This window comes from Belonocnema kinseyi, chromosome 2 (assembly GCF_010883055.1).
Source record: "Belonocnema kinseyi isolate 2016_QV_RU_SX_M_011 chromosome 2, B_treatae_v1, whole genome shotgun sequence".
In the NCBI taxonomy this organism is placed as follows: domain Eukaryota; kingdom Metazoa; phylum Arthropoda; class Insecta; order Hymenoptera; family Cynipidae; genus Belonocnema; species Belonocnema kinseyi.
Window position 1 is genome coordinate 123,566,554 of NC_046658.1, and position 14,009 is coordinate 123,580,562.

At 28.6% G+C, this 14,009-nt stretch overlaps 2 protein-coding genes across 5 annotated transcripts in view; both read right to left on the minus strand.

The window, feature by feature from the left end:
• The window catches only part of LOC117167726 (neurocalcin homolog), a 377,055-nt gene that overhangs the window by 310,294 nt on the left and 52,752 nt on the right, over window positions 1-14,009 (minus strand). The gene's annotated exons all lie outside the window — the stretch shown is intronic.
• The window catches only part of LOC117167727 (neuronal calcium sensor 2), a 307,826-nt gene that overhangs the window by 241,694 nt on the left and 52,123 nt on the right, over window positions 1-14,009 (minus strand). The window contains exon 2 of the mRNA XM_033352877.1: window positions 9,890-9,939. The gene's annotated coding sequence lies outside the window, so the exon portion shown is untranslated. The remainder of the gene's footprint in view (window positions 1-9,889; window positions 9,940-14,009) is intronic.

Here is a 14,009-nt window from a genome sequence, read left to right on the forward strand (position 1 = left end):
AGGAGATTATGTTGAGAAATAAAAAAAAAAAATTCTTAAAAACGTTGTTTTTCTTGGTCAGGCCGGAAACTTATCAATCCACCCTCGTATATATATATAATTTTTTAATATGAGATAAAATATTCATAGCGTATAACAGTAATCTCATGTAAAAAGTTTTTTGTCCGATATAAAAATATCAAATTTTAAATATTAGTTTCTAAAAATAGAAAGAATGATTCATTTATAGATTTTCCGTTACTAGATAGCTTTCAAATAGCGAATGACAGCAATTATATTTGAGAGACATTTGTTAGCATTGCCAAATTTTTTGTAGTTAAGCATGTGTATTTGCATATAAATGCCAAAATGTTGTTTTTATTTATCTGATTTGCTTACAAAAATAATGGTTGACGTATGATAAAAAATTGGTAATTATAACATAATGTATAACTTCTAGAAGAATATCAAGAAACTAAACTAAAAACACAGGCTACCTTTATGGATTTTGAGCCGCTTAACCCAAATCTGGCCTCAGAACTTCTTGTACACTTTTAAGTTTTCCCCTAGATGAAGAAAATAGGAAAAAACTCTAGAGAAATAGAAGGTCTTTCTCATATTATATAGAATTGTACGGGAAAAATAATAAAAATGCCACAGGCCCACCAAAAAAAAGTTGCCTGCACGAGACAAGTGACTGATTTCGCACGCATAACAGTAAAGGATATTAAGTTTTTGTTATTTTTTTCCGTGTAAGTCTATATAATCTGAGAAGGCCCTTCAATTTTCCTAGAATAACCCAAGCCAGGGGAAATAGACGGCACACTGAAAAATTGCTGTGTACAAATCAAGTCTCTCTGTCGTTGCACTTAAGAATATAATATCGATATGCCTATTTTCGCGTATACTGGCATTATCAAAATAACGTGCAAGTTATCCCTAGGGGTTTCCTTATTTTCTACGTCTAGGGGAAAACTTAGACGCATAAGATCAAGTCTGAGCCTAGATTTGGATTCAGCGCCTTAAAATCCATAAGGGTAACCTAGTCAATTGTCTCGCGCAGACAAATTTTTTGTATGGCCTGTGTGACCAGAAATTCCTCAACTTTTTAATACTTTTTGCATCTAGGGGATAATTGAGACGTGTAGGAGAAATTCTGATTCCAGATTTGGATTCAGCGGCTCAAAATTCATAAGTGCAGCCTAGTCACTTGTCTCGTGCAGACAAATTTTTTGTATGACCTGTGTGACGACAACATTCCTAGGCATTTCACTACTTTTTGCATCTAGGGGAAAACTGAGACGTGTAGGACAAATTCTGAGGCCATATTCGGATTCAGCGATTCAAAAACCATAAGGGTAGCCTAGTCACTTGTCTCGTGCAGAAATTTTTTTTTTGTGGGCCTGTGAAATTAAAGTTCAGAACGTACAGATAATGGCAAATCTATTAACTTTTTTATTATAATTGTTTAGAGCCATCTTTATACATGTTTATGTACATTTTTCCATTTCATTGTTGCACTTGAAATAGACTATTGAAATTTCAGTTAAAACAGACATCTCGTTCATTCAACAACTCCGATATTAATTTGTTCAATTCATTTGTTTATAACAATTAAGTTAATTATTATTTAAAATATTTTTATTCTTTTAGTGACTCTTCATGGATTTAAGGTATTTTCTAATATTTGACAGTTGCTCCTAGAAAGAATACAAAAACTTTTCCATATTATCAGACTTTTCTCTAAATAAATACAAACACAGCTAAGTTAGAAATTGCGTTCCACAGATCTCTTAAAAAATATGAACACCTTTTTTAGCATTAGATTAGATTAGATAGATTTTTTAGTATTTATTTCAATTTCATTATATTAGGGGTTGAAAACGAGGGTGTTCCGGATGAGATAGGGGAATGAAACTTTTTTTATCATCTTCGGACATCAAGTAAAACGATTCTGAAGCATAAAATTTTAGGTCTGGATGTTAGAGGATTTTTTCCGATTTTTCGCTATGTTGGTACTTGAAAACGAGGGTGTTCCGGATGAGATAGGGGGTTGAAACGTTTACGGGTACCTTTTGTCATCAAATAGACCTATTTAAAACTTTAAAATTTTAGGTCTCGCACAAAAATTTTTTTTTTAAATTCGTTTTTTTAAAAAGTTGAAAACTTCAGCGAGGTTCTCGTTGTCGCTGCAATTAAGAATATAGTATCGATGTGCCTATTTTCGCGTATACTGGCATTATCAAAATAACGTGCAAGTCATCCCTAGGGGTTTCCTTATTTTCTGCGTCGAGGGGAAAACTTAAACGCATAAGATCAAGTCTGAGACTAGATTTGGATTCAGCGGCTGAAAATCCATAAGGGTAGCCTAGTCACTTGTCTCGTGCAGACAAATTTTTTGTATGGCGTGTGTGACCAGAAATTCCTCAACTTTTTCCTACTTTTTGCATCTAGGGGATAACTGAGACGTGTAGGAGAAATTCTGATTCCAGATTTGGAATCAGCGGCTCAAAATTCATAAGTGTAGCCTAGTCACTTGTCTCGTGCAGACAAATTTTTGGTATGACCTGTGTGACGAAAACATCCCTATCCATAAGGGTAGCCTAGTCACTTGTCTCGTGCCATTTTCTAATATTTGAGAGTTGCTCCTGGAAAGAATACAAAAACTTTCCCATATTATCAGACTTTTTGCTAAATAAACACAACCACAGCTAAATCAAAAATTGCGTTCCACAGATCTCTTAAAAAATGTGAACACCTTTAATTTAATAAAAATATTTTACTATTTGATGAAAACAGAAATATATGGGCCAGTATTGGCTGCCAAAACATTAAATTATCAGTAATGAACCAAATTATTATTAAAATTTAATATGAAGATTAACAATTTAGTATCCGATTTGTTGAATCAGTCATAATTTTAATTAATTTTCAGTACCACGGATATCATCATTTAATATATTGGAATCTAATTGGAAATTAATTACCGTACCTTAAAACCCTTGATTTTGCGATATATTTGTAATTCAAATATCAAATTCAACATTAATTATAAATAGTATGAAATCTTCAAGTAATAATTTTCAGTTCATTGGCAATAATTACTGCAAACCGACAACAACTGCAAATATTTTTTGAACTCTTTACAATAGCAGAAGTGAGGTACCAATGATGTGAAAAGCATTTTCTGAAATTTTTGGATTAATGAAAATTCTTTAGTGCTGAATTTGATGCTTGATTAAATATCAAATTCATCAAGAAATCAGGGCTTTTAAAGCTAAAAAACCTCTACAACATTTTTTTTCGGAAAGAAGTTGGGGATTAACTTGATACTGTTAGTATTCAGATAAATTAGTATTAGTCAAAATTAAAAATTTCAAACTGTAGAATAGAATAATAAAAAACTGACTCATTTTGACCATAAAAACAAGTCCAGTGACCCCTAAACGTTTTTAGAAAAATTTTGAAAAATAGATAGTAACTCCCTCTCCAGTGGCAAAGAAATTCCGATTTAATTTATATGAAAATTCTAAAAGATTGTTTTGCTTGACGCTGGTCAAATAATCCAGAAATTCTGTCGCAATCCTAAATTTTTTTACAATTTTTTACATATAACTTTTGGAGAAGTTTGTTAGAAATTCCAAAACTAATTAGGTAACCCAAATTCTGGAACAACTTTACGGAAATGTTTGCGAAGATCGTCTCGAAATTCTAGAGAAAAGTCAGCGAAATGGTCTTATATTTTACCTCCGATTTCTTAATAGAAACTGATATATTTTTCCTAACCGTTTCTATAATTTATAAATATATACTTCTTGAATTAATTCAGCGCCAAAATCAAATTTTATATGATAGAAAATTGTAATTTATTAAGCAATTTTGACGAAGAAAGCTGCTTGGTTTTCCACTTGAAATTTCTTTGCAAGTTCCTCTTATCTTAAGAAAAGGCTGACGCAATACATGACACTACTACTGCCTGACATGTAGTGCTATTACTACTTACGGTAAGAAAACATGGAATCTTCCACCTTCGCATCACTTTCTGCTTGATGTGGATAAGAATGATCTCGAAAACATAAGTATTTCCAAAAACTGTTTTTAATCTACATTTCTAACATAAATAACACTAATTAAGAAGTTTAATCACAAATATTATTAGAAAAAAATTAATGTATAGATACCGTATAGAATTCAATACAAAAGGATTTAGATTTTAAAACGAAATATTATTGCATTTTCAACAAAATAGTTGAATTTTGAACCAAAAAAGATTAATTTTGTACCAAAAAAGATAGCTTCGCAATGAAAGAGTTGAGCTTTAAGCTAAAAAGTCGAGTTTTTTTTAGAAAAGAGTTGATTTTTGAACTTAAAAAGATTGATTTTTAATTCAGAAAGATGAACTTTCAACCAAATAGTTATTATTATTATTTTAAACTACAAAAATTAATTCTTAACCAAACAATCTTATTTGCAACTAAATAGTCAAGCTTTTAAACAAACATTTGAATTTTCAGCTTCCAAAAAATAGGATTTTTCAATCAAATTACCAAATTTTTAATAAAAAAATATCAAACTTCAAGCAAAAACAATTTTAACAATTTCACCATTTTTAACCAAATACAGTGAAACTCGGAGACTGGGCCCGTTTCGGGTCTGGAGAAGGTGGGGAATTATCCAGACAGAGTGCTGTTTCGTAGAAAACGCTTTTGTTTGTTCACGCCTGAACGACCACCACTCAACTCGCGCAGCTCCTTTTACTTCTACTTGCGGCGCGGCGTCAATTCTCAGAATGACTATATCAGGGGGCCCTATCTCTAGGTTAAACTGTTGTTGAATTTTCACGCCAAAAAATGGATTTCTAGAAAAAGGTTTAATTTTAAATCCATAACGATGCAAAAAGCAAGAAAATCGTTGAATTTTCAACAAAATGATTACCTTTTCAATATAATTTTAGAATTTTTAACCAAGTTTCGAGTTTAAAAAAATTAATTTTCAACAAATTAGTCACATTTCCAACTCAACAGATGATTTTAAATCAAAAACAGTTAATTTTTTACCATATTTAAATTTGAGCTTTCAAACCAAAAACATGAAGGGTCAACCAAATCGTTAATTTTTAAACAAATACTTGAATTTTTCTACGAAAATGGTAGAATTTTGAACCTAAAAGACGAACTTTCTATAAAAATGGTGAAATTTTCAACTAAAAAACAATGATTTTTAACAAAAAAATTGGTTTGAAACTAAGTGGATAATTTCTCAGTTAAAAAAAAAATTAAAAACAAAACGTTTACCAAGAGTTCAATCTTCGACAAAAAACATTAATTATTAACAAATCAGATTAAGTTCCATTTAAGTAGGTCAATTTTCATCCATAAAAAAATTAGTTCTCAATGGCCAATCAAATAGTTTAATTTTTAACTAAAACTTGATCATTTTCAGCCAAAAACGGAATAGTTAAATTTTCAGTTCAAAAATCTGTTTCTCAACAAAAAAAGAAACGAAGTTCAAGAAAATGGTTCGATCGTCGACAAAAAAATGAATTTTTAACAAAGCAGTTTATCTTTCAACTAAAACCTAAATAATTGAATTGTTAACCTAAAAGGTTAAATACTCCATGAAAAAATTAAGTAATAAATTTTTAACTAAAAACGTTCAGTTTTTAGCCAAAAGTATAATAGACATATTCTTAGTTAACAAAATTAATTTCGAAAAAGAAAAATTCTACAAAATAGTGAAATTATCAATCAATAAAATGTATTTTAAACAAAACAGTTCAACTTTTAACTAACTAGTAAAATTATCGACAAAAAAGAAGAATTTTCAACAAAATAAGTAAATCAAACAAAACTCTGTTCTATGTTAAGATACCTGACCGACTTCTAGAACATTCTAATTCAGCAGTGGTTTATTTCCGTACTAAGTTTCTATGACATTCTCGATGGGTCCCGATGAAGTCATACGATGATATTGCACAATTCTGAGAGACAAATCTGCGTAAACAACTTTCAAGTTGTTTATGCAAATTCGTTTCTCACAATTGTGCAATTTTACTTTCTGAGAGTATCGGGACCCTTCCAGAACATTCTACAAACTTAGCATGGATATAAACCACTATAGCTTTCGTATGTTTTCGAAGTCGGTAAGGTAGGTATATTGATATAATTGGTAGATTTTTCAATTAGAGAGAATGATATTTCTGTCAAAAATAGTTTGGTTATCTCATTGGTTCGCATTTAAGCAACAAAACGAGAAAAAGAGGAAGTTTCTTGAAATCAGTGAAAAAATAAATTCTTTAAAAAGGCGGAAACCGGGGAAAAGGGAAAAAGACTGTGAAATCTGTAGTTTTGAGAAAAAGGTACTTGGAAAAAAATTACAAAAGTTTTCTTTAACTCGGAAAAAGAAATCTGTTGTTTTATTCTGCACGACTTCTTAGGGTGAGTATGGTTTCAGGAAAGTTAAATGCAGCGTGAAACTTTAATTTTCAAGTTATGGTTTCAAACTACTAAATCTGAAAGATGGTAAAATTTACGAGAAGCTCTGCCAGAGTCATTTTCCAACGTCCTAAATTCTCAACATTACTTCTACTTTTTGAAGTGCAACGTAATCAAAAGGTGACCATTAATTTGACATTCATGGTTCTCGAATCGCCCGCCAGCTAACAGAACATCGTTACCTCTAATAAATGCCCTTCAACTTCTACCAACTTTTCGACTTTTTACATTTTACTTTGATAAAAAGCTAACGAAGTTTTCATCGAAAATGGAACTAAAATTTTCAAATATCATTTTATATTTTTAGAGTTAACTTGCACAATTAATAAATTATGATAGTCCAGGAACCGCCAAAACTTCAGTTTCATAATTCCCTGCCTTTTTCCGGATTTTCCCTTATTAATTTTTCACTTTCCCTAACTATTAATATCTCAATATCAAAATTTTAATCTAGTAACATTTTTTATATATATTTTTTTATAAATATAATAAAACAATAATTCATTTATTATCCTCAGGACTCATATAAACTAGCAATGTGACTAATTTTGTTTTTAATTTAAAAGAATTCGAAATAATTCGATGAAATTTATTAAGAGTCCAGGTGAAATTGAACGAATTCAGGATAAATTCATAAAACTTCAAAACAATTCAAGATAAAATCAAAAGAATTCGAAATAATTGAAAAATAGATATTAAAAAATCACTCTTTTTATTAAAATTTAAGTGAACTTAGAGGAATTTAGAGAAAATGATAATAATTCGATCAAATTCATTTTAAAAAGTCTAGATAAGTTTAAAAGACTTCGGGATTACACGAAAAGTAAGACAAATTTAAAAACATCCATTGAATTCAGTAAAATTGAGTAAATTTAGAAGAATTTTAGTGAATTAAAAAAAAAATAAATTAAATTCAAAAGAATTCTGAATTAATTAATGAGAACTCTGGGTGAGTTCCAAATGAATTCAAATTAATTGCATAACAATATTTACAACATTTAATAAAATCTTTGGAACTCTACGAAATCCCTCAGTTCCTTTGAATACATTATTTGAAATCCATTACAATATAGAATCCCGTGAAATTAGGAGTACATGAAATCCTGGAATATTTAAGCTTTTAAATTCCCTTAAAATCATTGAAATCCTCGGAAATCTTATAAAAATCCTTGAAATTTTTTAACCTATATTTTAATAACGTATAGGCCGTGTAAAATCGTTCATTTCCCGAAATTCTAGGATATTCTTCATAATCGCATACAAACTTACTTAAATCCACTAAAATCTTAAAGTCCCTTAAAATTCTTAAATCTTTTGAAATTCCTTGAAATCTTTTAAAATTCCCAAAGATTTGTAAAATCCTTTTAAATCTTTTGAAAGCCCTTAAAAGAATTTTAAAATACTTTAAGATATTTAAAATTTTTTAAAATCCTTTTTTTAAATTCTTTCACATCTTTTAAATACCGTCGAAACTATTTTAAAAATACTCTAAGATATTTAAAATTCTTCAAATCCTTTGGAATGCTTTCAAATTATTGGAACACATTCAAAATTCTTTGGAATTTCTTTAAATACCGTACAATATGTTAAAATCTTTAAAATCTTTCGAAATACCATCAAAAAGATTTTTTAAACTCCCTAATACTACTTGGAATTGTTTTAAATATCCTAAAGACCTCATAAATCCTCAAAAATCGTTCAGTATCTTCGAAAACTCTAGTTTCTTAAAATTCTATATCCATTAACCCTCTACCGCCCACAGTGACATATATGTAACGTTTGGAAGGCTTGAGTTTTTTTAAATATGACTTTAAGACGAACAGCAATTTTTAACGCAAGGATTTACATGAAAGTCAGGACGGTAATGAGCTAGAATTTTAATTTTTTATACACTCCGTCATAAGAATAATATGCCTAAATATCTCAAAATTCAGAAAAAAAGAAAGTTTTAAGGGCGGTAGAGGGTTAAATTTCTTCATATTCCTTAAAACTCAATGAAAATTTTTCTAATCACTTAAAATCATTTAAATCTTAGAAACTCGTTGACAATTTTGTTAATCTCTTGAAAATGTCTTGTAATATTTTTAAATGCCTTTAAACATTTAATATACTTTTTAATCTTTTGAAATCACTTGGAACTTTTTAAAGCTTTTTAAATTTTCTTGGATGCTTTGAAAATACCCTAAAACCCTTTGAAATTCCTTCTAATTATTAAAATTTATTGAAAATTCTTCGGAATCTTTTAAAACACCCGAAAATATTTCAAATCCTTTTAAATCTTTTGATATCTTGACATTTTTTAAAGCTTTCGAAAATTTCTTGGCATTTTTAAAATACCGGAAAATACCTCGATCCTTTTTAAAAAATTGTAATCCGTTGAAATTTGTTAACGCTCTTAAAAGATTCTTAGATTGTTTTAAATATCCTAAAATCTTTCAAAATCTTTGAAATCTTTGGTAAAAAAATGAAATTTTTTAAATTCTAGGAAATTCCTGAATTCTTGTAAATTATTTCTTTGAAGTACATTTAAGTATCATAAAATCCTGTGAAAGTACAAAAAAGTTGATGACAATTCCTGAAATCCCGGTGAATTTATTAAATTCCTTGAAATCATTGAATAGCTTGGAAATATTATAAAATCCCTTAGAATCTATTAAAATGTCCTTAAAACTTTTAGGTCCTATAAAACCGTTCCACATCTTCCGAAATTCTATAAAATTCTTTAAAACCCCCAAAAAACTTGTGCCAATCCCTTAAAAATCACTTAAATACTTGAAAAAATTCGATTATTATTTTGTAATTTCAGGAAAATTCCGTGTAATCTTTAAAATACCCTCAAATATTTCATATATTTTCAGTATTAAACATACATTACAATTTTTTTAATCCTTAAGAATACCTTTAAATTACTGGATTATATTTAAATTTCTTGGTTATTTCAGTTCCCTGAAATTTTTTAGGGCTCTTGAAAATTCTTTTACAAATTTTTAGAACATTTGAAATCACTTCAAATCATTAAAATATATTAGAAATATCCAACAATATTTTCAAACCTTTAACATCTTTTGAAATCACTTAAAATTTTTTGAAGCTTTTGCAAATTCCATTGAATTTTTCAAAATACTTACAAATTTCTTCAAATCCTTTTAAATCTCTTTAAGTTATTGAAATCTATTAAAAATTCATTGCAATCTTTTAAACTGCCCTAAAATACTTCTATTCTACTCAAATCTTTTTAAATTTCTTCAAATGATCGAAACTCGTTAAAAGTGTTTGAATTCATTTAAGAATATCCTGAATATTTCAAAACAATTCAAAAAAATGTATAAATAGATATAGACCTAAATTCAATATTGCTTCCAGTTTCCCCTAATCCGCGGCCACCCCCTATACTTATAAAATTTTGATGGACTCACCATATTGAGCGTTCCAAACGATATTTTGTACCACGTCTTCCGACCTTCGACTGAAAAATAAAAGTTAAATTTAATTCATAATATGGAGGAAAGAAAGAGTTCGGACATGAAGAGTATTTTCAGGATGAAATTTACTGAATTTTTAATAATTGTTCTGAGCGACCTGCAAAATGGAAAGATGCAGAAAGCACCTGCGGATGACGTCGAGCTAAGCCAACGAAAGAGGTCACGAAGGTAGGTAAGTAGTCAATGTACTATCTAATAATAACCGACGTCTTACCTTTCACAAGCATAATCTCTTAATATCAATATCGTTGAAAGAAATTCAACTAAAGAACATTCACAGGCTTTACAAGAAACTTGAATTACGTTAACCTTTACTAAGGCTTAAATTATTTTAATAATGAACAAAAACCTCTTATTTTCATAAAATTGTAAATCACCAGACTGCAAAAAAAGATAGTACTCATTTTTTAAGAAAAATAGTAAGGTATCATGTATTTTCAACTCAACAAATATTACAAAATTCTTATACGAGAAAAAAGAGCGTTCAGCTCTGATGGGAATCGAACAACACGTAAACTGATTGCCGGGGTCAAGTGCTCTTACCACTAAGCTATGGAGGATCGACAATGTATTTTCTCAAAGTCACACATGATGCCTTTCGAAATTACATTTTATGTAGACCTACATTTTTCAATTCTTTTAAGAAATTATTAGATGTTGAAGATGCGTCGACAAGTAAAAATAAATAATGAATATGTTGAATTTCGATCATTTCGTCTATTTTTTTATAACAACAAATATTAAAAAATGCCTATTGGACAAAATAGAGCCCTCAGCTGCGTTGGGGATCGAATCACTCATAAACTGATTGCCGGGGTCAGGTGCTCTTCCCACTAAGCAAGGGAGGATCGAGAATGTATTTTTTCAAAGTAAATTACATTTTATGTAGACCTAAATTTTTCCATTCTTTTAAGAAATTATTAGATGTTGAAGGTGTGTCGACAAGTAGAAATAAATAATCAAGATGTTAAATTTAAATTTTGATTATTTGGTCTATTTTTTGTAATAACAATAATTACAACATTCTGATTGAATTCTTATTAAATTAAACATCTTGATTATTTATTATAATAAATTCTTTTGAACAAAATGTATGTACATTGTACAGGTACTATATTGGATTCAATATAAAACGTTTTATATTTCAAATAAAAATATAATATTGCATTTTTAACATAAGCAGTTGAATTTTCAAAAAAAAAATATTAATCTCTTCAACGAAAGATTAGAGTTTTTAAAATAAAAAGTTAAATGTTTTAGAAAAAAGTTGAGTTATAAATTCGAAAAAAATAGTTTTTAACAAAACAGTTAATTTTCAACCAAGAAAGATGATTTTTGAAACAAATAGTTGAATTTTCATAAAAACAGAAATTAATTTTAGACCAAACAATTGCATTTGCAAACATATAGTTAAACTTTCAAGCTAAAAAGACGATATTTCAACAGAATACTCAAATTTTTCAAAAAATAGTGAAATGTTCCACCTAAAAAGAATAATTCTCAACAAAGAACTTTCCTAGCAAAAAATATAAATTTTCAATTCGGAAAGACGACTTTTATGTATTACAAAAATTGTCTACAAAACAGCTAAATTCTCCACATAAACATATGACTTTTTTATCAAATAGTTGAATTGACAACCTACAAATATGAATTTTCCATCAGATGCATTTTCATTTTAAAAAATTAAACTTTAACCACAAACCGTTCCATTAAAAAAAAAAAAGATGACTTTTTCACAAAATAATTGAATTTTTCACAAAATAGTTTTATTTTAACCTAAAAAGATGTATTTTCAAACAAATAGTTTACTTTTCAAAGAAAGTAGATACATTTTCTACTAAATAATTCTTCTTTCGACCAAAGAAATAAATTTGTATCTGAAATTATGAATCTTCGACGGAAAAATTATTTCTACAAAGGAGTTTACGTTTTAAAAAAGTAATTAAATTTTCAATAAAACAACATGAATTCTCAATAAAAGTGTCACAGTTGATATTTCAGTCAAAAAAGATTGAAATTTCAAATAAAAAACAGTTCTCAATAACAAAAAAGAAGAATTAAAAACGAAAAATACAATGGTTGATGTTTCAACCAAATAGTATTTTGATGTTTAACAACAAATATCAAATTTGTACCACAAATTTCTATCAAATTTCTAAAAAAAAAAAACAGTTGAATTTTTCATAATACAAGTTAATTTTTAACCAAATTCTTGCATTTTCAACTGGAAACGATCAATTTTCAAATAAAAATGTAATTTAAATTTTCAGTACAAAAAAAAATTAACAAATAGTTGAATTTTTTACCAAAATAATAGAATTTCTAATTCAAAAAGACGACTGTTTCCATAACACTTTAATTTTTAACAAACAAAAAGTTCCACAAGAAATTTTAATTTTCGTCTAGGAAGATTAATTTTTTACCAAAGAAGACGAATTTTCAATTATAATAGATACATTTTTAGTTAAAAATTAATTAAAAAAAAAAAGAATTTTCAACCAATTATTTCAATCTTAAACAAACAAAATGAACTTTTAGCCAAGTATTTCAACTTTCAACCGTGTAGTTAAATTGCCAACTAAATAATAGAGTTTTTAACCAAAAACAATCAATTTTTAACCTAAAATTAAATCGTTAACTTTATAGTTCAAGAAATTGATCTTTAAACAAAAAAAAGCAACATTTTCAACTAAGAAGATGACGTATTAAATTATGTTTTAACAAAGTAGTACAACCTATAACCAATTAGCTAGATTTTCACCAAAACATGATGAATTTTCAACGAAAAATGTAATAGCTGAATTTTTAGCTACGAACGATCAATTTTAATCCAAAAGTAGAATGGTTGAATTTTAAGTTAAAAAAGTAATTTTCAATTTAAAAAATGCATTTTCGATCAAATAGTTCAAGTTTCAGTCAATAAAATGAGTTTTTAACAAAGCAGTTCCATTTTAACTCAGTAGCTGCATTTTCGAGCGAGAAAAATATGAAGTTTCTTGCAAATGTCTTCAAAGATCGAAATTCTTCAAAGAAGAAGAGCAGAGGCCAGTAGAGGTAAGAGTTTTTGAAGTCAGTGAACATTTATTCTTCGCAGACTTTTAAAATCGAATCCATCTTTACTTTAAAGGTTTTATAAAGTGAAGTTTTGATAAATAAAAAAATACTAATAATAATGGTTCGCTGAATAAATCCTTTAACTGCAAAGAGATATTGAAAGAGATATTTACAGAGATAGTAATCGTTCGTCAAATATCTAGAGTCGCATTGGTCGCATATCAGATTAAAATGCAAATTGATACCTCTCGACTGGGAGGTTCCAGGTCTGCCCATCTATCCACAACCCTCTCGCTACTTCTCACCCCCCCCCCCCCCCCCCCCCCACCACCAAACACATTTACATAGAGTAATTTCAATATATGAATCGAGTTATCGAGTTTTCCATGCTTTTCCGATGTTCTCCCTCGGGAAAGACTGTTTAAGTACATACCAGTGACCATTCGGATAAAGTTTATTTTCTATTTGATCTATTCCGAGAAATAACAAGCAGATCAAAGATCAAAGACAAGCAGTAAAAAAAATTTATTGAGTAATATGACAATCAAGCTTCAAAACAATTGAATTGTTTTGCCAGTCAAGAGCAGAAAGACTGAAAACTATCAGAAAAGAAAGCTATCTGAAAACACTCTAACTATCCTCATTTGGAAGCTTTTCAGTCAGAAAGAATTCATAACACTGTTAATGTCTTCAAATTGATAAATCATATTAACTTAAATGTCCCAAATTTTGAAACATACAGAGTTTAAAAAATAATAAACAACAAATTCGGAAACACTTAAACTTGACTTAATAATTCTATTTTGTAATTGATCTTGGGCTCAATAGAGCATTCAATGAGGAATGAAATCCTTCTTAATCAGGTTTTTTGGAGACCTTGTTTTTATGTTGTTCACAAATACGAGGGTAGTTCAATAAGTCCTTAGAATGAAGTATAAAAACAATTTTTTTTGGGTAATTTTTTTTTTATTTTTCAACATAATCTCCTTGGAGCTCT